The sequence below is a fragment of the Lissotriton vulgaris genome, chromosome 6 (assembly GCF_964263255.1).
Source record: "Lissotriton vulgaris chromosome 6, aLisVul1.2, whole genome shotgun sequence".
NCBI classification, from domain to species: domain Eukaryota; kingdom Metazoa; phylum Chordata; class Amphibia; order Caudata; family Salamandridae; genus Lissotriton; species Lissotriton vulgaris.
Window position 1 is genome coordinate 1576707879 of NC_141694.1, and position 24558 is coordinate 1576732436.

The following is a 24558-nucleotide window of genomic DNA, read 5'->3' on the forward strand; positions in this document are numbered from 1 at the left end:
TCGGTAGGTCGTTTATGTAGATTGAGGGGCCAATAAACATCCCTGCTTCAGCCCGTTGCTAGTAGAGATTTTCTTCAAAAGACCTTGAGTCCCCCCTAACAAAACTTGGGTCCATGTTGAAGAATGAAGAGCAATTATTACTCTTAACAAGTTCCCTGGGATCCCCATAGTGATCAATTTCCTCCACAGCGTAACCCCAATCTACCGTATCGAACGCTGTGGAGAAATCAATAAATGCTGTGTACAACAAAGTCCTCTGACCCACAGGGTATTTATCAATTAGGGTTTGCAGAACAGATATATTATCTAATGTGCCACTATTCTTCCGGAACCCTGATTGTTCAAGGAGAATTAAATTATTTCCAAATACCCACTCTTGTAAGTGAACAAGGATACTTTTTGTGAACAATTTTCCCGTTGCATCTAGAAGGGAAATTTGCCTAAAACTCGCTGGTAAGTTTTTAGGGCCCTTTTTATATAACGGGACTATTATGCTCCCCTTCCAGGAGTAAGGGATGTCCCCGAAATTGTAGCAATAGACGGATAGAGAATGTAAGACTTTTGCCCAGTCGCCACAATCCTTTTTTATTATGGCTCAGGGACATCGTCCGGTCCCATTGCGCACGAATATCTCGCCCCCTTCACTAATGGCGCTTCTACATCACACACCGGTGCTATGATATTAACAGACCCCTCAACCTCATCAACTAGTGGATTAGGGGCATACAATAAGGATATATAAATGGACCACTCTGTTTCTGATATCAACATGGGATGAGATTTTTCTCTACTGTCACAAAATTTGGCTATTAAGGCTCAGTACTTTCTAGCGTCACCCAAGAGTGCCACTTCCCAAAGGCTGACCCATTTTTCATCTTCGGTGGCCCTACGATCAGCTGCTAATTTTCTTTTTCGTACCTGCTTTAATCTATATATCTCCTTTTGTCTTAGTTGGCTAGGATCTCTAAATTGGGATCTAATCAGCTCATTTATCTTATTATTAAGATTTTTGATTACGATGGGGAGTATTGCTATATGGGTGGCTCTTTCACCTTTCTTTTTTCTTCCCAGATTTCGTATGGCAGTCATTACTCTTTCATATCCCACAATCGGGCTCTCCCAGAATAAACTAGGCACAATATTTTTAAATACCCACTAAAAATTTGGAAGGTTCTTACGTGACCAACAAGTACGTCCATTATTTCTAGAATAGGTTACTTTATCATTCCTCTGGTTCCAGAGTTCAGGTTTCTCGAAATGTAATGTTAAATTTACCACCAAGATGTTATGGTCGCTCAATTTTGTGGGAAGCACTTTAAACTGTGAACATGCCTCAAACAATTGAAAAGATACTGCCATATAGTCAAGTAGGGAATGGCCAAATGTCCCATGAAAGGTAAGCACTGCAGGTGAATCCTCTGGGAATCTACCATTTAATAATACAAGATCAAGATTCCTAAGATTTTGCAAGAGCGAAAGGCCACGTTTGTCAGATTTTAATTTGGCCTGGAATATTGGCTCAGGTATAGACCAGACCTCCTCTAGATCCACATTGGAAAAGGACGAGAAGGAGCTGTTACTTATTTTAGCATTAAAGTCCCCTACCATCATTATGCATACTTTTTCTCCATTGCTACATACATTTTGTACAAAAGTGCAAATGGAGACTACCAGAGGAGTAAATGCTGTCCCAGGTGGAATATACACGTTTACCAAAAGCAAAAAGGATGGGTGTCCCAATTTATCTTTTTCCTTTTTTAACTTAGCGCAAATACAGACATTTGATGGATGGATGTATATCACAGGGTCCCATGCTAACTCACAGCTTAACAAAATGGCTAATCCCCCACTTGCATGCCCCACATTTGCTAAAACGAGCGAATACAATACCCCAGATGTGAAAGTGGCTTTAGTTACATTTGGTTTGTACCTCCAATCTAGATGAACCAGTTCAATATCTTTACTGGTAATTCATTTTAAATCATCTATTTCAGATATAATTCTAAGAAGGACACTTCTATTTAATGCCAGTAACTCAACATCAAAAAGAGGGATTCGAATTAAGGTCTTATTCACTTGCCCAGCTCCTGTCTCAGAAGTCCTAATTATATTTGTATCTTGCAGGCTTCTGGGGAGATCTTCATTTAAATACCCCCCTTTATTATTCTTAACCACTGTAAACATTCTCCAACTAACTCCCCCACTATTACTTATTTCTGGGTTCGTTATTGACGGGGCCGGACCGAACTCCTGTGCAGACCACTTAGATCTACTCTCTGGAATGTTACTGAGCTTTTTAAATTGGCCTCTTTCATTCCTGTGTCGCTAAGCGAGTTAGTGCCCCTTCTTAAACTGCCTTCACCCTCCCCGACATCCTTCAGATTAGTGTTCGGCATAGCAATTGAACTATTCTGCTGAAGGGCAAGATCCAACTCGTGATTCAAACTCGTACTCGTTTTCAGTTGCCCCACAGACATTAAATTCTTTTCGTCAACATGGCTATGCAAGTATTTTCCTTTTCGCTTACTGTTTGTAACCGAATCTTTCTCGGCTTGCGTTTTGGGAACCAACGGTTTTTCATCCTCTTATTCCTCCTACGACTGTTTTTAGAGGTTCCTTTACTTAATATTGAGATTTCCCCCCCAGCAGAACTCTCTAAGATATCAATTATTTCCTCTGGTTGTTGGGGTTTAGGTTTTTTTGATTTACACATATTAAAAATTGGGAAAACACGCACTGTGTTTATAACTGGGGAAGCACTTACATTTACCTTTTCCTCCAAGTTGGAGACCTTTACAGAATCTTTAAGGTTAACTTGGGACGGGCTTGAGATTGGGTTTCTTACAGGTGTCGGGCTTTCAGAGTCCACCAGCATTTCTTCGGGCTCCCCTAACCCAGAGGGTTTATCACCATTATGTATTACGTTATGCGTTTGACATGCTTTTCTAAACATAGGGGAAGCACATTTTTCGCATACTTGTCTATACTTGTTAAGATCTTAAACTCCACCTAAAATGGGCGTAAGGACTTTAAGAATATGATCGGAGTTAGAAGTACTTTTCTCCAACAGAGACAAGATTGCGGACAGGACTTTTTCCAATTTGAGAAACGGGATCAATAACCCTTCTATCCCTGCGTTATCATTTGCGAAGGATGAATACAGGGAATTCCTTACCCTTTTATCGCATGACAATGATAGTTCTTCACCTGTAAAGTCATGTGAGTCCGAAACCACAAACAATTTGGTAGGGGTACTACTATACATAATAGGCGAGTGTAAGTGAACTCCTATTCGCGATGTCGACATTTCTTCATTAGATTGAGTCTCTGAGTCCAAACCTTGAGCATCCAATATTTCTAGTTGCTTCACTCGATCAGCGTTCTTTTCTAATGGGATGGCAATGTCCGGAAGAGTTAAGATTTTCGCCTGTCCATTAAGTAAGCCATATTCTTTCTGCTATTCTATTCTGGGAGTGATGTGGCTTCCTTTTGCTAATGAGCAGTCCGACATAAACCTCTGAGACATGCAAACATTGTCTTTTGCCTTTTCAAAAAGGGATATCAGATCTGCTAATGGAGAGATTGGGATGACTTTCTTTCTTTCACTACCCTCAACTTGAGGAGGACCCACTACCTCAGACCTGGATGGGGCCATCTCCATCTCCATTTCCGAATTATTATTATCCTCTCCTTCTACTTGCAGAGGATCTGTTGTTCTCACTATTAAAAGGGGTGCTACATTGCATTCATCGCCATTTATCTTTAGTATAGTTACAACGGGGAAAAGCGTATTTGGTCCTATTGTATTACTCTCCATATCATTCTTGACTATTGTTTCGGAGACCATGGAAACCTCTAATAGAATCCCCTCCACTCCTTCGTCTCCATTTTTTGGACCTGCTCCATGCTTAAAACTTCTTCCCTTTTTGGTAAACATTGATTTCACTGATGGATAAGATTTCAATAGTGTCAAATGTGCACCACCTCTGCGTCGTAGAATAGTTTTCTGAGGTTTTAAGGGACTCACAGAGCTCTTGACACTCTGATTGATGGTTACTAGAGATTCTGATGATTTTACCTTTGACTGTGAGCGCAGTCGCCTAACAGACATTACCATTCCCCCAGAGATGTAACGCCACTTAAACTTGTTGCTCCTCCAGCTCAATAATCCTCAGTTACCTCGCAGATATCCCACGACTTTTCACATACCACCTCATCCCAGGCTTGGGCGATTCAGCAGTAGACCAATCGCAGCCGCACGCCGACCCCCGTCCGGCAACTGGGGTTATGGTGGCGTGATGATCACAGTAGATTCTGTGGATTGATGGGGAGGTTATGGCAAAGTTTATAGCAAATGGAATGGAGCAAGACCAGGTACTATGATGTTATTAACAAGTGCACTGTATGCACTACGCGCACTATTCGCACTATTCACACTGACCAGGAAACTGACCAGGAGACTATTCAGGAATTTATAAAAATGTTTCCAAGGATTATCTCCAGTGTCCTTGATAGAGCTTGAAACTATTGAGGGGTTTATCAGCATTGTTTCACACAAGAGCCAGAACCCCAAGCTGATGAAGGACCCACCACTTGGAGACCACTGGAGGCCACTGGAAACCACGGGGGAATCACGGGGAGCCAAGGGGCACCACGGGGAACCACGGAAAAAGTTCCTGAAAATGTTCCTGGTGGTCCTAAGCAAGTTGCACGTCACAGAAGCACAGAAGCAAAAAAGAAAATGCAAATAGCTCCTGGCCGCCTGGAGTTTTTGCTGGTGTTTTTGCTCACCTCACCTAACTCACGCCTCTAGACACCTCCAGAGGCTGTGGACCCACTGCCACTGCGGCTATCGCCTCCATCTGGCACCAGCACCGCTGCCTCTTACTTTTTATTTTTACTCCTTGTGAAAACCGCACATGCGCCCCCTGCTTCACTCCGGACTTCGGCTCCTCGCCTCCCCGGCTCCACTGGTGGGCTGATGGACTTTTCGGGCTTGCAACTCGCTCACAGACTCGGGGACTTGCAAGGATGCAGGAACGCGATCCTCGCGTGCTTCACGGACTTGCAGGCTCTACCGGGCTCTACCGTACCGGACACCTGACTTCGATTCGGGAAGGAATTGCAAGGTGCGCAAACCCCGCAGGAACGCCACAACCCCCGCAAGCCGCTGCTGCACGGACCACTAGCCCCGCCTCCGGATCTAGAAAAAACGTCACCAGCCGTATCCAGCCGTAGCCACAATCCACAATCCACAACTCTGATCAGTATCCAGAGTCTGAATTAAGTCTGTAAATGACAGTGCACTGCCACATGATGCTTTAGTTACATTAAAAATGTGCCCATCTGCAACATTAGCCAAGCACAATATTGCAAGTCTATGGAAGGCAGACACTCCAACCCATTTAAGTTTTTGGAACAGAGGGATGGACTTCAATATGGGTCTCAAATGCCCAATCTTTGTGGGCATGCAGATGCCCACAAAACAGAATAAGATTAGGCAAAGATGTGCCGATTACAGAGGCATACCACTGGCATCACACACTACACTTGAACAAAGATTCCAATTTACACATGGGACGGAGCTCCAGACTAAAGGGACAAGAAGAGGGAATCAGGGTATAGAACTTTGTCAACTACAATGTTAACAAGGGTAATCTTAATGGTAAGGTCAATTGAGAGTGTAATGAAATCACCCAGCGTGGCCCCAGTAGAATCCTAGAAGGGTCAATTGGCCATGAAGGCCATACTGTGTGTAAGAAGTCATCAACAGCAACCCTATAGTGGAGGCAGTTAGAGTCGAGAGTCCTGTGCATGTACCACAAGCGCTGGACAGGAGTCAGATGTGTTTAGTATTATGAACTTATATATTACAGACACTCGGCCTCCTATGGGAAGAAGGGCATTGCCAATTTCACCTCAAAGAGGTTATAATCTGGTAAATTGGTCAGTGTGATGAAGTAGAGCATAAGGCATGCCTGAGTTGCAGGCATCAATAGAAATGTGTGCGTTCCAATCCAGTTTCATCTTGGAGGTCCATGTAGGATTTGAAGATGCTTCCCTTTACAATGTGTCTCAAGGAACAGATGACCAGGGGATCGCAGCCTTGGAACCCATTCAAAGACCTACTATCTGGCAGTAGAATCCCAAGCCACAGAGGAGTCTCTTGCTTCAGTCTACCCTCCCACCTTAGGTCTCATGGGGTCACCTTCCCGATATGCATGTCCACTCTCGTCAATGGGGGGAGGGGTTTGAGACAGCAGTCACCCGCCTTAAATTTTGTGGAGAGGGGAATGATCACCCATGTACCAGCAGTTTGTAGTGTAGTTCCTATATTCCCAATAGGCTTTGCGCATTGGAAAAATATATCCTATAGATATGACGTAGGACTTAGGTCAGAAGGTCTCTAATGAATATACAAAACTTAATTGTAAGTGCCAGCTAGCTCAGAGGTCACTAGAAACTATCTTGAATACACAAGACGGGTGTAGTTTCTGACAACCGCATAAACATTACACCTTTGTTTCCCTTGGAGTAGGAAATATCTTCACGGTCATGGAAACAATAGATAACTATTTTACTCAGTTAATCGTGCATGCTTCGTTTCTACATAGGGTGCACAGAAATAGAGAGAGGGGCGTTTCAATAAAAGGGTTTATTGAACAGTCTTCTTTCTCATGCAAGAGAGGTGAACTGCTACAATCGTTAGACAGAATGCAAAGTATAATGTGTACAGCGAGAATAGTATTATAAAATAATATTGTAATCGCATTGTATGGTTTAAATGCCATATAAAATGCATACATACATAACACAGGCTAAAATACTTAACTGGTGCTTCTAAAATACGCCTACCCCAATGTACCTAACCTAGATCTAGTACGAGGGAAAACGTAAGTATTGTTGATCATATGTTTTAGCTCTGCCAAGAATTGCCAAAGGTTTCTCTAGGTTCTAATCAGCTCCATACCTTAGAATGAAGGAGGTTGGTATCTCTGTCTCTGGACTTGATTTCCCAACACCCAACAAGGAAAGTCAGTAACACTGGAGCTGGATTTCTCGGCAAAGGAGGGCAGCTTCCTGATCAGTGCGTCAGCATGGAGAGTCGGCTTCCTTCGGCACTTGCTGTAACGAGCAGCGTCGGGCAAATAAGTCATCGAACTGCACCGAACCACCGTACTTTGCTATAGCAAGTGAAGGTATATTTATAGCTTGAAGGTGTTGACGAATGCCATGTTTGACGTAGAGTTGGGCATATGAACGTCATGAATGAACCCCTAGGGAATAGTTGTTCATTGTAAAGTAACTGAGTTCTTGGAGAAATCAATATTCAAGCAAGGGGAAGTCCCTAACGGCTTAAGCTGGTTTTCCAAGAAATAGTTGTGACGTTTGGTGAACGGATAGAAGAAGCCATGCCTGTATTTGAGTAGCATGGGCTATGCCTAAATAAGGGCTTGATTTCTATGCATATATAAGGGCAACACAAATTGTACCTATATAAGGGCATCAATCGGGAAAATTCATTCGAAATCTAAAACGCCATTGAAACAGGTTGATTCTACAGGTTGGGTTGTACTCTGAACCAGAGATCCGTTCATTAAGAATAAGTCGCTGGGAGTCCTTATAGTATGAGAGTAGGTAAACCATTGCCAAGCCCCTGTTGTAGGTGGACTCACATCACCCACTGAATGCCACCTGCTGTGGCCTGCATCCCTAGACAATTGAGCTAATAGCTGAAGTGAAAAATGTTATAGTTGATTTGAAAATGCAGTATGGATAATTTTGCATTGAATACAGCAATTTAGGGAAAGTGATCAATTTCAATATTACAACACACTTCAATATTGAGAGCCACCTCTTGAGGTCAAATCACATGACATGAGCAGAGATTTGAGATTGTTATGTTTTTGTCTACACTGCCGTGGGTCAAAATAGACTCCCAGGTATCATAAGCCTACGGTACTGACCGTCAGTCCCACTAGTTATGCCCACGCTACTGTGTACTCAAGTGGTCCTATTGAATGCAGTCTTGTCTTCACCCAAGTTGACCAGGAGTCAGGAGCAATGTCTATATAAGTCAAGGTTTGCCATTATTTTCAGTCTGGACATGTGAAGGTCCCCAAGGTAGATCAACAGGTCATCCCTGGAGAGGGACACGTGGTCATCACAAATGTTGGATCATTTGAAGCCTTGTGTGTGTTGATCTGCATGGAGAGCCTGCGCTAGGGGTTCAACTGCAAGGGCAAATAGTAGGGCCAACAGAGGGCACCCCTGTTGCCTTCCTTATTTCAGTGTGAACTGTGCTGATATTGATCCTCCAACTCTGACTCAAACAGATGGCTTGGCATTCAAGAGCTGCATGTAGGTTAAAAACCAAGGATCAAAGCCAATACATCAGAGTAAAGCAAACTGGAAAGTCCATGACACACAGTGAAAGTCCTTTTCAAAATCTTTGAGCATCATCAACAAGCGTCTCTCTAGGAGGTTGGAGTCCACCATGACATTATGTAGATGGCGATTGTTCTGACATGTTGATCTTGATTGCATAAAGTGCTAACCATCATCAGGCACATTGCCAATATCTTGGCATACTTTTGAATTTTGCAGTTCGTCAGCGAGTTGGGTCTACACTACAAGTAGATGTGAGGGGGCGGTCAGGTTTCTGAATTGGTATAATGTGTGACACTCTGGATCTCTGTATATAAATTCAGTGGGGGTTGTTTAAGTTATCGGATTAACAGCTAAAGAATTCCAATGTCAGGCCTTTGGATCCGGGCTCCATACCATTGGGGAGTTAGGAGTTGGACGCAGCTATCTATTCAGACATGAGTTGGTCGTCTAGAGTGAGGCATTAGTCAGCTGTCAACAATGGGAGTTGGATGACAGAAAGGTATACATTAATTCCCTCTGATGGGCCGCACTGAGCTTGCCCATAGAGTGAGCCATAATACTTTGCGAATATGTATGCCTGGGGTTGAGTGTAGGACTCATAGGTTGTCCTCAATTAGTATTATTTAATGATGTTTGTCGGTGCTTGGCTCAACCAGTGAAGTTGTTTGCCTGTCTTGTTGCCATGTTCATACAGACAGCATTAGGAGGTCTGCCAGAGTTTTCTGGCTCCGCCTCCTTGTAGTTGCGTAAGCACTGGATGAACTCGCTTGAGTTTGTGAAGCTCATCAGCTGTAGCCCGTTTCACAAATTCATGTTCTGCAGACTGTACCCCGAATCAAGGGCATCAGTTTCCTCCCTCTTCTGGTAAGCCTGTTTCAATAGTACTACTTCTTGCATTACTGCACTGAAGGCCTCCCACAGTATCACAGCAGATTCTACAGACCCTGTATTATCTGCATAAAAGTGAGTTGACCTCTAGTCAAGCACTTTCCTGAAAGACTGGTAGGTGGACGGCTGATGTGCACCAGAGAATCTAAAGGGGCATGTTCAGAGAGGCCTCGCACATGAATATATATTTTGGATAAGAAGGTTATGTATGTTGTGTGGATTGGGAAATAATCAAGGCAGGATAGGGTAACATCCTCTCTTGATAGAAACATGTACCTGCCCAGGGTACAGTGATATTGGTGCCACATATCACTGAGGAAAATATTGCCAGTAGGTGATAGGAGGGGTGACAGTTTAGCAGCCGTTCAGCCCAGTCAAGGGTCGGTTCCATATAGCTATTAAAGTCCCTTCCCATAATTGTGAGTCCCGGAGGGGGTGAGAGGAGGCCTCACTAAAACATGGAAGGAATTAATGCATAAGGGGTTACATAGACTAAGAACAAAGCTTTAAGAGGGCCCCATAATGATCCTAACACCCAGAGGAAGCAGCCAAAATTGTCTTCCAAAGACTATCAAAAAGGGAAGCCAAGAGTGAAGAAAAATAGGTATGCCCTGTGATAGAAACCAGTTTCATATGTCACGTGGAAGCTATGTCACAGGCGACATCTACAGTGGGTCCCTGTGAGGTGTGTTTCCTATAGAGGAATACATCTCTCCCATGTTTTTTGGCTCATCCTTCAATAGCCCCTTGCTTTATTATGTTAGGCAGCACAGTGTGGCATCAGTAACACGAGGGAGCATGTCTGGTGTGGAAGTTCCTGGATAGGGCAGGACTTGAATAATATCAACTGGGGTGTGGATGGTGCCTAAGTGGAACCAGCAAACTAGTGAACTGTTCCCCCTTATGCTCAAAACAGTGAAAACCTGTCACATAAAATTAGGGCTGATGCCCTTGACCTAAGGAGGGCAACATAATGTAATCCTCCGACCACGCAACAAGAAACCAACAACAGCAAAAGAACATTGCAGAATAAGATTAAGGTAAAGTAGGTGGGCTTGGTTATGGCATTACTAGTGTCAAAATGGTTGTAAAGATAATAATTGGAGTTCAGTTTATGTGAATTGACTCAGGCCCACATTGAGCTCTGCTTTTGTGCGTCTGATCGCAGAGCAAGATCCAGCTGCCATCATGTTGCTCATCCATGCCCAGCGGGGAGACCAGCAGCAAGGGTAGTGGTGGCAGCACATTTAAGATTAAGTGCAATGCGTCTCTGGATTCAGGGCAAAATGAGGTAGTGGTGAAGTGTCTTCACAGCAGGAGTCAATCAAGGTGTCTAGGGAGTAGTATCTGCAACCCGCGATCACAGCTCGGTATGATCCTGTTTTGGAGTGATAGGCTGGGTGTCTGTTATGGTTATCTCCTCCTTCGCCCCAGAGTGTCTCAGCCACTGGGCATCAGTTTTGTGTCCCACCACCTAGATAACCATGTCTGAGGTAGTGGCCCCTTCTCTCAGTAAAGGGTGTTTCTCCAACCATTCCCAGATGAGTTCTGGTGAAGAAAGAGCTGGACTGCAATATCACTGTGAACTTGGCAGGAAAATCATCCTTCATGCAGTCTAAGAAGACGAGTCATGCCACCATGTTATAATCCTCCTGTACAGTATGCTCTGTTTCGCAAATCCTTCATTATGCATCTTTTACCCTCTCAACTGCACCCAGAAGGTCTTGCCAGAGCAAGTAACCATCATCATGGACCTCGCCTATCTTGGTCTAGAGTTGATGGCCAGTAGTATTAATGAATTTGAAGTTTGAATAGTTGGAGGTGAGGGAGGTGGGTGGTCCCCTTCATCTACTGGCACCTCTGTAGCTGTCTGGGTGGCATTTTATGGTCTGTGAGATTGGAGTCTGCCCTATCACTCCCTTCCAACATCTTCAAATGAGGATGAGTGAGTCTCTCCCAGTGCAACAGCAGCAGAGCAGGAATGAGGGGAAGCCCTAGGGGCACAGGGGGCAGCAAGCAAGTTTAGCTGGTATATTAGAGCTCCCCCGTGGCTAAGCAGCCAAAGCTGCAGCTAACAGCTTCCCCCCCATGTGGCCCTGGCAGAGTGTCTCCAAACTAGTGTCACCCAAGACACACCTGTGCACGTCTCCTCTTTCCACATCCCTATTGCCCCTAGTAATAGTAGTACCCACAGTTCCCCTTTCGTCCGGGCACAGTGATTGCTAAGTATATAGTTACCTAGAAAAACGTGTTTGAAAGACAAGTTATTGTAAATTAAGCCACAGAATCCAAATTATATATTTGGGCCCTGATTTAAAAAGGATGAACACAACGCAGTCCAGCAAGTAAAGTTGCTATGCTGCTCAGTGTTAAAGAGAGAGAGCAGAAAAGTGCCATGTTTACTAAGATGTGTCACTGTTCTCCTTCTCCCTGTGTGGTGCCCTTTAGGAAGCCATGGACCAATACAGAAACCCTTGTGCTATAGGCCAAGGGTGTCTAAGCTGTCTGAAGCATAGCTCTTCCACTACAAAACCTGTGCCTTGAAGCTTAGGATTTTGGTGCCAATCACTGCCTACAATTCTTTGTGTATATAGATTTTCATCAAAACCCATGGGTGGTTGCTTGGTAACGCCAACGCACCACTCATGAAATAGCCCCTTGACACAAAGTAACAATAGGCAACGCGTTGTGCAACTTCGCATTACTTTGTAATTCTATCCAATGCAAATCCTGATTTGCATTGGATATTAAATCCCACGTGAAAGCTTTGTGTTGGGTTGCCTTAGAAAAGCAATGCAAAGAGATTGTAAATCTGAGCTTTGATGTTCCATGGAAGGAATATAATGAGCAATGTGTGTCTGGCAGGTAATATGATGTATTTATTTATCTAAGACGTATTCAGCTTCACTCCAGAATATATCCATGTGCTCTGACTGAGAATCTTTTATGTATGGATGCTCCAGGCAATTAAGCCTCTGTACTTGCCATACTATGTGTGTATCACATCAATTTTATTTGGTTGCAGTGCTTACCATATATAAATATATATATATACAAAAACAAAGGTTACAGGAATTCAATGAAAAAAACAAAGGTTACAGAAACGTTATTGTTAGGCTCAGGTGCCCCTCATACAAAACCAGAGAAATTCAACTGTTATAGTTAGTAAGCTAACTATAACTCGTGCCACCGTAAAGCACTGCTTTTGACCTCACATATTACATCAATCTTGACATGACCAGTGATATCACTGATGACATCTCAAGGAGCCCGCGCTTCGTTGTAAAATAAATTTCAGTGGGATTGCGGATCCAGCACAAATCCTGCAACATTTAAAGACAAAAAATTATTTGTTGGCCCTGGGGGTCCCTGTGGGAACCCCCCTCCCCCCCAAGAGGCTTAGAGGGTCTGGATGTTTCTGCCCTGCCCCCTTGTTGGGTTTTTTAAAGCTTTTTTTTGTGACTCGGTACAACTGATTCACAAGATGGCTGCCAACACTGCCTAACTTGAAGTGTCGGCAGCCAATCAGATCTCAGGAGGAGATCAGGGGAGTCACAGATCCTCCGCTTCCCCAGATATACAACTGGAAATTTCTTGAAATTTCTCAGCAACTACTGAACTGATTTACACCATTTAACAAAAAGAGTGCTTCTGGACCAAGAGCTACCTTTCTGCCAAAATTGGTGTAATTCCGTTCAGCAGTTTGGGCTGTAGCAGTGGAAATTGACATGGAGAAAGACTGTTTTCTGAGCCCCCCTTTTGCTCTGGCCCCTCTTACGGATCATAATGAAATTTTCAAGCAGCTGTAGTGAGTGAAAAATTATTTTAGATATTTATGTATATGCAGAGTTGGTAGCCTAATCTTGGCCACAAAAGTTGAAGCGCACTTGTTACAGCTATTTATATTAATTTATTGTCATCATGATAACACACTGGAGGGGGCGTGGCTTGGGAGCCGATGGCGGAGGGAGCGTGACCCTGCAGCTCCGCGCTAGCCCCACCGATTATCCCGACTTGGGGACTGCTAAGACCCCCAAATTGGCGCCTGGTGCTGCGGAGAGGCGGAGATTGCTGCCCCGGCGGATCGGTGTGGCTGGGCGCCCCATGCATGCTCTGGGGACCCTGCTTCAACTCCCGGACTGAAGCGGGCCCGCTGCACAAAATGGCGGCGCCCGCGACGTAGACGAAGCGCCGGAGCATCGTGGAGCCCTGTCCGGTCTGCCTGGCATACCGGAGGTGAGACCGCTCTACTGCGGAGGCTGGGGGAATGTGAAAGCGGCCCCCCTGCTGACCCGGACTGCCTGGACTGTGATGAGGTGGCGGCCCGCGGCTGACTCCATTTGAATGGCCCCTGGGGGCAGAGTCGACTCGCGACCGCCCGGCAGCATCTCTAAGCCGGAGAGCGAGTTGGGCCTGGTGCCGCCCCTGCACATCTACCCCTGCTGGTTGCGGGGTCGTCGGATGGCAGCCAGTTTATCGTTGGCAAACTGAGGGGGGCAGCACGCAGCGGCTCAGAGAGGCACGGAGAGCTGTGTATGCCCTCTCCCCCCCTTTCATTCTTTGCTTCTCCCCTCCTGGCAATGGCTTACCGGCAATGAGGCCCGGCCAGGCGACACAAGATTAACCTGGAGAAGCTGGGGAGTTGAAGCTCACTGGGGAGCATATAATGAAGGCTTTGCCCTGTTGCTTCCTTTAGAGGGACATTACTGTGGAAGGAGGTGCGGAGTGGAACTTGGCCCTACAAGCAGCCCTGGCTGTGACCCTGGTTGGTCTCACTGAGGCGGACTGCGATTGCGGTGGGTGCTAATGGTAAAGCCCCCTCCCCATAATAGCGCATGATAACTACGGGGATACAGACTTGAAGGGCTGGAGCTACTAGTGGGACTCGAATGGTGGCGGCCACAGATTTGAAGGACTGGGACTACTGGCGGGACTCAAATGGTGAGAGACCCTGGTGCCGGACCTGTGACGATGGGGGGCAAAATCCTTGATAGGACCCTGCACTGGAGGGCACATTTCATTCCCTAATTTGCAGTGATCATTGTCTCACCATTTGCACACTCCTTACGCTACAGCACAGGGTCTTGGTGGGAAGCACGCTGTGCACGATTGGTCGGTGTTTTGCAGGATCAGCAAAGAATATTAATGCTGCAAGGATCTGGTGCATAACTGATGCGCTTGGCTGCTCCTTACCCCCCATAGGAGTGAGCACAATAAATGACCAATCCAAAGCCTGAAGAGGGACCCCAACTCCTGAACTTAGGCCGAACCTGCGGACTTTGAATATGGGGAAACCCCGAAGAACACAAGGAGGGACCTCCTTGGACAGTACAGAGCCGGATTTGGAGCGGGGACCACGAGACCCGGAAACTATCCCTCCTGGATCACTCCCGCACCACCAGGTGGATCAGATCCTGAAGGCTATAACAGACACTAGAATGGCCCTTCAGCAAGATATCGCGCAGATGGCGACGAGTTTGGGGCTCGTGAAAGCTGACCATGCCAAATTGTCTGACAGGGTGCGACAGACAGAGCTAATGTTGGAGGACGTGGGGCCTGCACAACATAAGTTGGACGCTCAAATGGTGGCTGTCATTGCCCGCATACAGACCTTGGAGAAGAGGGCTGATGATGCGGAGGGCCGCAATAGGAGGAACAACGTCTGAGTGGTGGGCCTGCCTGAACGAATCGAAGGGACAGATAAGGTGTCCTATCTAGAGCGCTGGTTCTAGGAGGTGGTCGCACTGGAAGGCCTGTCGCAATTCTACACGCTGGAGAGGGCCCATAGGGTGATGGCGCACCCGCCGGATCCTGGACGCCCACCTAGGCCGGTGGTGGCACGTCTCCTTCATTACAGGGGAAGTGATCTACTCCTTCATAAGGCCCGGACCTCCTGCCCCTACACTGTGGACAATAGCAATGTTACGCTATTTCCGGATTATACACTTGAGGTACAATGGCCAGGGCCTCCTTTTTGGCAGTCAAGTGGGCGCTATGTGACGAAGGCTTGCAATCCTCTTTGATGTTCCCAGCCCGGTTGCGGATAGCCCTGGATGGCAAAACACACTTCTGCAACAGTCCTGAAGATGCCTGGACATGGCTGGAGTAATATAGAGCTGGCAGGGGTGAGGCTGGAATATTGGCGCGTCGACTGGCACTGGAACAGCGACTTCGTCAGTCTCGCCGAATTCGGAGGCGCCGCTCGGTGCCTGGGGGCCCTTCACTGTCCCAGACGGAGGCTGAGCGATTGGCAGCGTTGCAAGCGGTGGCGACCATTGCTGGGGCGTAGGCATCTTCTCTGGTGCCGACCACGGGATCCGAAAAGGAGGCTGATGAGACTGAGACTGAGCTGTCGGAATCTGGCAGCCAGATTCTTCCTAAGGTGACACCAGATACAGCTGATGACATGGTGGATGCTTCGTGACAACGAGGAAGGTTCTGGGACTTCTACTATGGTTGCTGTTGATATGTAACACTTGAACTCTGAGCGGCGGATGACTGCGATCTTCGGTGCCCGGGACTCTGGGAGGCTGGGGGGGAAGCCTGGCCACCGGTAGGTCTTTACACTATTGCTAGGGGAGCACTGCCGTCTTCGTTGCTAGGCGCTTGGTTATTGCTGAGGGGTTGGCGCCGGAGACGTTGGCTGATTGTTGTTGTTTGCTAGGCTCTAACCCACCCCTGCCGGATGGATCACAGTTAGTACGCCTTGACACGTTGTGAGGGTGTTTATTGGGACTTGTTTGGTTGGGATTCACTATGTTAGTGCCTTTTCTGGGGAAGGAGGGATGTCTTTGGGGTGGGTTCAGGGTAGTTGGGTATGAGGGGCGAATTAGCTTGGGGATAGTACTCACCAGCGTATCTTGGAGGGAGCGGCAATTTGTTCTGCTTTATCGCATTGACAATGGGGCCATTACCTGATGTAAAATGTGTGACTTGGAATGTGCGGGGGTTACATTCTACGCAGCAACAACATAAAATCACTCCTATTTAGTACGCAGGGGCGCGCAGATAGTTTTCCTACAGGAGACACACCTAACTGAAACCGAAGGGTTGGCATTGCAGCGCAGATGGCGAGGACAGCTTTATTATACTACTTACTCGGCCTTTGCAAGAGGGGCACTGATTTGGATCAGGGCTGGGGTTCCTTTCCAGATGACTGACAAGGTGGTAGACCCTGGGGGCCGTTATGTGGTGGTTATGGGATGCCTTCATAGGCGCGATGTGACCCTCTGCAGTGTTTATGCCCCTAACATAGAGCAGGCGACTTTTTTTGCTTGCATGTCTGAAACACTGGCTATCTATTTCACGAATCCTGTAATGATGGGGGGAGAGTTTAACTCCTTAGCTGATGTAGTTATGGATACATCCCACCCCCAATTCATAAATTATCAAAGGTCAGATCACAATGGCAGGATAGCTGGGGATTTATAGATATATGGCAGACACAGCACCCTGGCGAGCACAATTACTCCTACTTCTCGGCCTTACACAAGCATCATGTGAGACTTGATGCGGTTTTGTGTAGCGCTGCCCTGGCTGCTATGGTGGTTAAGTGCGAATATCTGTCGCGCACTATCTCTGATCACAACCCGCTATTGGTGGCTTTTTGCGGGGTCCAAGAGCGACCGGCTGTACCAACCTGTCGGTTGCGCCCAGAGATGTTGGAAGACCCAGTTTTCCGCGTTGAGCTGAAAACGGGAATAGAGCATTACTTTATTAATAACGAGGGTACAGCTATGACAACTACCCTGGAATGGGATGCTTTTAAAGTGGTGACCTGGGGCATGTGTATCAATAAATGGGTAGAGGTACGGAAGACGCTTAGGGAGGCAAAGCGTAGATACCCAATTGACCCGGACACGCGAGACCTAGTGTTGAGGTCAAAAGAGGCTGTGGCGGTGGTCGTGGAGAGCTTGATGAGCTTTGATCACAGGGCTTATCTGGCTCGGGCGCATGCTGAGAGAGATAAAGTGGGTACTCTACTGGCATGGTTGGCTAACCCACTCCCTAGGAGTGCTCCTGTTCTGGCTCTGACCTCCCCGGAGGGGCGAACAGAATACACTCAGAAGTGGATCAATGCCCTTTTTCGCAATTATTATAGAGGTCTGTATGACATTGATGGCTTGCCCATAGAGTTTTATGCGACCTATGTGGATGTTCTTGCCCCTAGATTATTACTGGTTTTTAAAGAGGCCAAGGAGCTAGGGATACTACAGGCTTCGGGTAGAGAAGCCGTCATCATCCCTCTACTTAAACCAGGGAAGGACCCCACTGACCCCTATGTGTGTCGTCCCCTATCTATGCTCACCACTGATTATAAGATTTTGAGTCGTATGTTGGCCTCTCGACTCCTCCCGCATATGGTACATTTGGTTCATCCGGATCAGGCCGGCTTCATCCCTACCCGCAAAGCTGCGGGCAGCGTACGCCGGTTGGTGCGAGTATTGGGTTGGGACCATGATGGGGATCCAATGGTAGCGATCCTATCTGTGGATATTGCGAGAGTGTTCGATAGTCTAGAATGGCCCTACTTATTTTCTCTTATGAGACCCTTTGGGCTGGGGGAGGGCTACGTCCGCTGGACTGAAATATTATAATCATCGGCGTGCGCCAAGGTGAGAGTAGGGCCGGTCGTCTCCTCTCCCTACCCAGTGAGGCGTGGCACGCGACAGGGATGTTGGCTATCCCCGCTGCTGCTCACGCTGGCCATAGAACCCTTGGCTATCAGAGCTAGACTGGGGAGGGATTTTCAAGGATTACAACTTCGTAGTCGTACGCATTTTATTTCACTATATGCGGATGACCTTTTGATGTTCCTGAAGGACGCGGGAGACGGCTTGGAGGGAGCCAGGGTGCTGCTCAGCAGATTTGGGGAGATTTCCGGGCTCAGAGTCAATTGGGCGAAGACTTGTGTTTTTCCAGTCAATCAGACGTGCGTTCCTCCTGTGGCCGCGCGAGACATCGCATGGGAACCCCGCTGCCTCCCTTATTTAGGGACACATATTTATCATACCCAGGAGGACCTACTAGACGGTAACCTTGACTGGGCAATGCGAAGCCAGAAAGCTAATATGCAGTTTTGGGGAACCTTGTCTTTATCAGTGGCGGTTCGAGTGGCGCTATTGAAGTTGGTGGCACTTCCCCGGTTACTTTATTATTTTCAAACGCTACCGATATGGATACCTGCTTCCCTATTTCGACAGATCCGATCTATGGTGGATGGGTTTATTTGGGGTAACAGGAGGAGGAGAGTGGCACTAGATGCACTGATACGCCCGAGGGCGGAGGGACGCCTGGCGGTCCCTGACTTTGAGCTATATTATCTAGCTGCACAGTTTCAGGGGATTACCCAGGCGGTGGCGCTGAGACTATGAACCAGATGTTCCTAGACATGTGCTACGTTTATCATTCTTCAGGAAAAAATTGCATAGGAACTCACTGTCCATTGAGGAGTGCACTTTGAGGCTTTGCTGGAAACTATACCATCATAGGGTCAGAATGCAGCGCCCTTATGCCCCGGAGATACCGTTAGGAATGTGTACCGCCCTACCGCATGGAGGGGACTGGCTGGCCCCCGCAAAATGGGAGTCTCTTGGTCTGCAGGTAGTGGGCGACTTGTATGAAGATGTAACTTTGCTGCCCTATGGGGAGCTGCAGGAGAGATTCGGGCTCCCACAAGGACACTATTTTTGATTCATACTGCCTTGGTAACTGCTGACGTAAATAATTAATTTACTCTCTTAATTTCTATGCAGGTAAGTACTTAATCAATAATAACTCAATTGGAATGAAAAAAGACACAGTCCGTGGTGTTAGAGTTTCTAAGGGTTTTATTCCTCATAAAGGAATGGTCTTGATCAGGATATCATGTTCTGACCACCACAGGGGTGTCAGAAGGGATAGAGCGCTATATTTTATTGACAGTACATAGCTTATATACTTAATTCATATCATAAAGAATAATGCAAGAGGCGTAACAGCTGAGAGAAGACAAGATAACAGTATACACGTGATACTAATACGTAATCAAGAGGCGTGAACTAGGCGTGAACCAGAGGTGTGTGCTAGAAACGTCACTGATAGGTGACGCAAGTGGGTGGCACCAAGGGGTGGTGCTAACAGAATTGTTGCGATGTCAGCAGAAATCGGAAGCTTGGATGCGCGCGCAGCTGCATGACGTGTGATTGACGGGGTGCAGGGGACTTGACATTTACACTGACGGAAAGAGACAGAAGTCTGGCATGTCAGATCAACTTGTACTTCTATCATATCTGATATCTGATGTTTAGGAACTATACTATCTGGACGGAAAGGTCTCTAGGGCAGAAGCTATTCTAGGGCAGAAGCTATTCTATGCTAACTGTGGATGCGTGTATAAGCGCCTAAGTGTCTGCATGTGAAGCGTGGGGGCACGGGGCCTTCCATGGAAGCATGGCAACAGAGGCTATGAATTACTTGCATTGAGACAGGTCGGCCCTTTGGCTCTGCAGCTGGGGAGGATGTTTACAGGATCTAGTAGGCAGGAATGCATTCTCGAGGAGCGGAACAGATAACTCGAAGGTTATAGTCAGTCTTGGCAGAAAGCAGGCTTGAGCTGAGCGCGAGGGGCCGCGCTGAAAGTAAGTCAGAGTTCACGGGTACAGAGGTAGCCTGGGCAGAGGCTGCCAGAGTCAGGAGCCACAAAAGAGGTTCGATGGCAGAAATTCAGGGCCTACTCTGCTAGAGCAGGAAAACATGTAAAGTGTACTACAAAAAGACGGTGGCATAGCATACTTAGGAACGGACTATATAATCCATTCATGGTGGATCTGAAAGAGGACAAGTTAACGTTGGACGCAAATGTATTTGCGTCTTCATAGCTGGCACAGGAGGGAAGTTACATGCACTTTTAAGCTGGTACATGGAGTCGGTGGGGTACGCGCTAGGGAACATAACATGACCAAAAATTTAATTTTCCTCATTCCCTCCTTGTTCCCTACGGACCCTTCATGAATCGATCAGTTTGTTCGTGTAGCATCATTTGTTCTTCTTTCTTTCGTTTACGTTTTGAGAGAAAACTGGAGTGTTCAATACAAGAGGTGGCACACAGTCCACAAATCGCTGGCCCACACTGCAGGCACAGGCAGCAACTGAATACTAGGACTAGGCCAATGCCTAGGAAGGATAGGATCTTCCATCCCCAAGCTGTTAACGTTGTCCAGAACCAACCGGACCAAGTCCAGGTGCCTGGATTCTGATGTATCTGATTTGCAATTTTATGAAGACGGGTGATAGCTTGATATACAGATGGTGCGTTTTGTGGTATGAAAACACAGCAACTTGACCCGATGACCTTACAGGCTCCACCTCTATCTGCCAAGATGACGTCAATTACAAGACGATTCTGAAGGACAACAACCCGCATGGCGGACTGCTCTTCTGTTAGGTTACCTAAGGCGGAGGCAGTTTCATTCACTACTGCTTCAAGTGTTCTAGTTAATCTGCGTATTAATTTACTATTCTGGACAGGGCCTAAAAAGAAAAAGAATCCTTTATTAAAATCGGTGTACTGTTCCCATGCCGTTTCTGTGTAGTCGACAAGTGGGATGTCTCTTCTGGGTCTATTCTTTACTAGATTGGTATTTCTATGGTAATCAGGAGGAGCTAGAAAAACAGGTGGCAGAAGGAATGCAATGTAACAGGTACCATCCCAATCTGGAGGTAGACGAATGTATGCGGTATGACCACAAACAAAGTAAGAGTGACTGATAGCTTTAAAAGACGATTTTCCATGATCACTGAATTCGACCACAGTAGTGCATTTACTATGACCTAAGTGTACTGAACCTTTCTTCTTGATACATAATTCACCAGTGACTGGCAGTACTGACATAATGGGTAGAACTGGTGTGGCTTCGGATTCGACAGTGAGAATCATAAGGCTAATTGTATAATTACCTAATCCATATACTTCATTTTCTAGATCAGTTCCTATTCTAGTGGGGAGTCCCTCCTTATCTGGGTAACAGGCGTCGAGCAGGACCAAGTTCAGGTTTCCCCAAACCCAACCCCCATCGAAAACAGCAATATCAGGATCTAAAGAATTAATTATTTTAAACCATGCTCCGCAGGAGCCATTGTGAGTGAACGGGTACGGAAAGAGGGGCAGAGCTCCCTTGTAATTCTGATAGGGAGGGAGTCGGCCACATATCCAGCAATTTGTAGCATTGTTAGTTTGATGAGAATGATGTAACATACTAATGAATGTGTTGTTGCGCAGCGCAAGTCTGTAGGAAAGCTCGTGAGGAGGTAACTCACTAAAAGTGTGTTCAGCAGATACATTGTAAGCAGATTGTTCACGCTTGAAAATAGGGTAATAGATAGGCAATAGGATGCTAGTAATGATAATTAAAACACTGAGAATAAACATGATTATTAGTGTCACTATGCAGTGACTACGAAGTGATTTACAATATGTACGTTTCTTTGCTTCTCTCTCTCTCTCTCTATCTCGATCTAGGGGATACATGTCAGAAACTATTTAACCGATTCACCTAGGGGAGGACTTAAACAATTAAACTGTCTGACTTGCTAGATCGTAATTTCATGCGATAATTTTCTTGAGGAGTTTTTTCTCGTTCAGATTCTGTAAAGTCTTTTTGTTCGACACAGTCTTTGGTGGGGGTGGACGAGTCTCGGTCAGGTTTCAGTCCAGAGAATTTTTTTATATGACTCGTGTGGACCCACCCCTTTCTTCCTTCGATTTTCACGGCCGTCCTTGTTGTAAGAAGTACGGTCTTCGGAGACTTCCAGCGGGGCTCCAGCGGACTTTTCCTGTCGAAGTTGCGGACGAGTACAGTATCACCAGGACGGACGTCGTGTGGCTTTACATCAGTGTTGTCAGGGAAGGCTGCGGCAACCTGTGAACGACATGATTGGAGTGCAGACATCAAGGAGGCAAGGTAATCTGTCAACATGTTAGAATCAACATCAGTAATCTTTTTTGGAATGGGCGTCCCCCACATATTCGGTGGTCTTCCAAAGACCACCTCGTACGGGGATAGCCCTGATCTCGAATGGGCGACCATTCTCATGTAGAATAGTGCCACTGGCAGGGCGACTATCCAGTCGACCCCTTTCTCCTGACATATTTTGGCAAGGCGGATCTTTAGTGTCTGGTTATGCCTCTCAACAAGGCCTGCGGCTTCTGGATGTCGGACACAATGGAACTTCCACTGGTATCCCAGTAATAAAGAAACTTCTTTCATTAAGGCAGATGAGAATGGCTGACCGTTATCTGAGTACACGACACGAGGCAGGCCGTATCGTGGGAAGAATTCACGAACCAACTGTTTGGCAGTGGTCGGAGCAGTGTAATCTGAGACTGGGTATGCTTCGGTCCAGCGGGACAGAGCACAGACAACTACGAGAACATATTTAAATCCTCGACAACGGTCCATCTGGATATAATCCATCTGGAGGACTTCAAAAGGGTGATCGGGAGGATGAAATCCACCTTGCTCTACAGGGACGCTTTTACCTGGATTGAACTGACAACAGATCATGCAAGTACGCACTTTCTGTTTTGCTGCTGCTCGTAAGTGTTTATTGTTCCAGAGATTTTGCAAACTGTCTAACATTGCTTTCTCTCCTAGATGTGCAGGACTATGTGCTGTATTTATCATGACTTGAACCATAGAGTCAGGGAGAAACCATGTAGATTTTCCCTTCGTCATCCAACCTTGATCTGTCTGGATCCCTCCTAGTTCAATCCATTTCTTTATTTCTTCTGGAGTAGCATGTGTCTGAATGTCGATAACATCTAGTGTGGGATCCCTGACTGTCATACAGTTTGTCGGATCTGTTGTCTTTGTCGTATCAGTTGTCTGAGTGTGAGTCAGTGCTGTATGTTTTGCTGTCTGATCTGCCAGGTCGTTACCCTGGGAAACAGAATCTGTGACTTTAGTATGTGCTTTACACTTCATGACGGATATGGCTGAAGGCAGATGTATTGCTTCTAACAGTGCTTGAATGAGAGGACCGTGTTGTATCTTGGCACCATGAGAGGTCAAAAAACCTCGTTCTTGCCACAGCATGCCGAAGTCGTGTACGACTCCGAACGCATAACGGGAATCTGTGTATATGTTGACATTTCTGTTCTTGGCTAGAATACAGGCTCGGGTCAGAGCAATGAGCTCTGCTGCTTGAGCAGATAGTGTATCAATACGATGTGTCTCTTTAACTTCAGTTTCAGTGGTCACGGCATACGCGGCCACTAACTCTCCTGTACTTGTTCTCATGCATGAACCATCTACATTAAGTGTCAGATCTGGATTTGTCAATGGAACATCTGTTAAATCTCGTCGGGGCTTTGTTACTGCATTAATGATCTCTATACAATCATGCGGAGCTGGATCTGTCATAACTGTAGGTAACAGTGTTGCTGGGTTCAGGATACTGCAGCGTCTGATTTCTATGTGTGGCTGGAATAATGTCAATTCGTAACCTGTCAGTCGTGCTATAGTCAAGTGTTGAGTCTGGGTTCTGTTTAACAGAACCTCTACAGAATGTGGGACTTGTACTGTTAACTGATGACCTAGAACAATTGAATCGCTTTGTCTGATTGCTAACGCTGTTGCTGCTACTGACTTTAAGCACGCAGGGAGTGCCTGGGCTACTGAATCCAATGTACTTGAAAAATAAGCGCAAGGCTTATGTGAACCTGCTTGATCTTGAGTGAGGACAGACAATGCTGTACCGTCACGTTCTGTAACAAAAAGTGTAAACGGTTTGCTGTAACATGGTGTCGCTAAAACTGGTGCTTGGCATAAAGCTTTCTTTAATTCCTCAAAGGCTTGTGTGTGTTCCTGAGTCCAAGGGAGGGCAATGGAAGTTGCTACCTCCTGCGTCGTTAACTGGATGAGTGGTTTAGCTAGAAATGCATATTGAGGAATCCATTGTCTGCAGTACGAGGTGAGGCCTATGAAGGCCCGCACTTCCTTTTGTGTCTGGGGTCGTGGCATATTTACAATTAACTGAATGCGATCGGGAGTGAGTTGTCTCCCCACTTTGGACAGCAAGTGACCCAAGTACACAACTTGCTGAACACAGAATTGTAGCTTCGAAGGAGACACCTTGTGTCCCTTGTCGGCCAGGAAATGCAAAACTGTTAACGATGCTTGTTCACATTCGGGCTCACTTCGTGCGGTGATCAGCAGATCATCGACGTATTGCAGTAAAGCGGTATTAACTGGCATTTGAATACAATCTAGTTGTCTTTTCAGTGCTTGACTATAGATG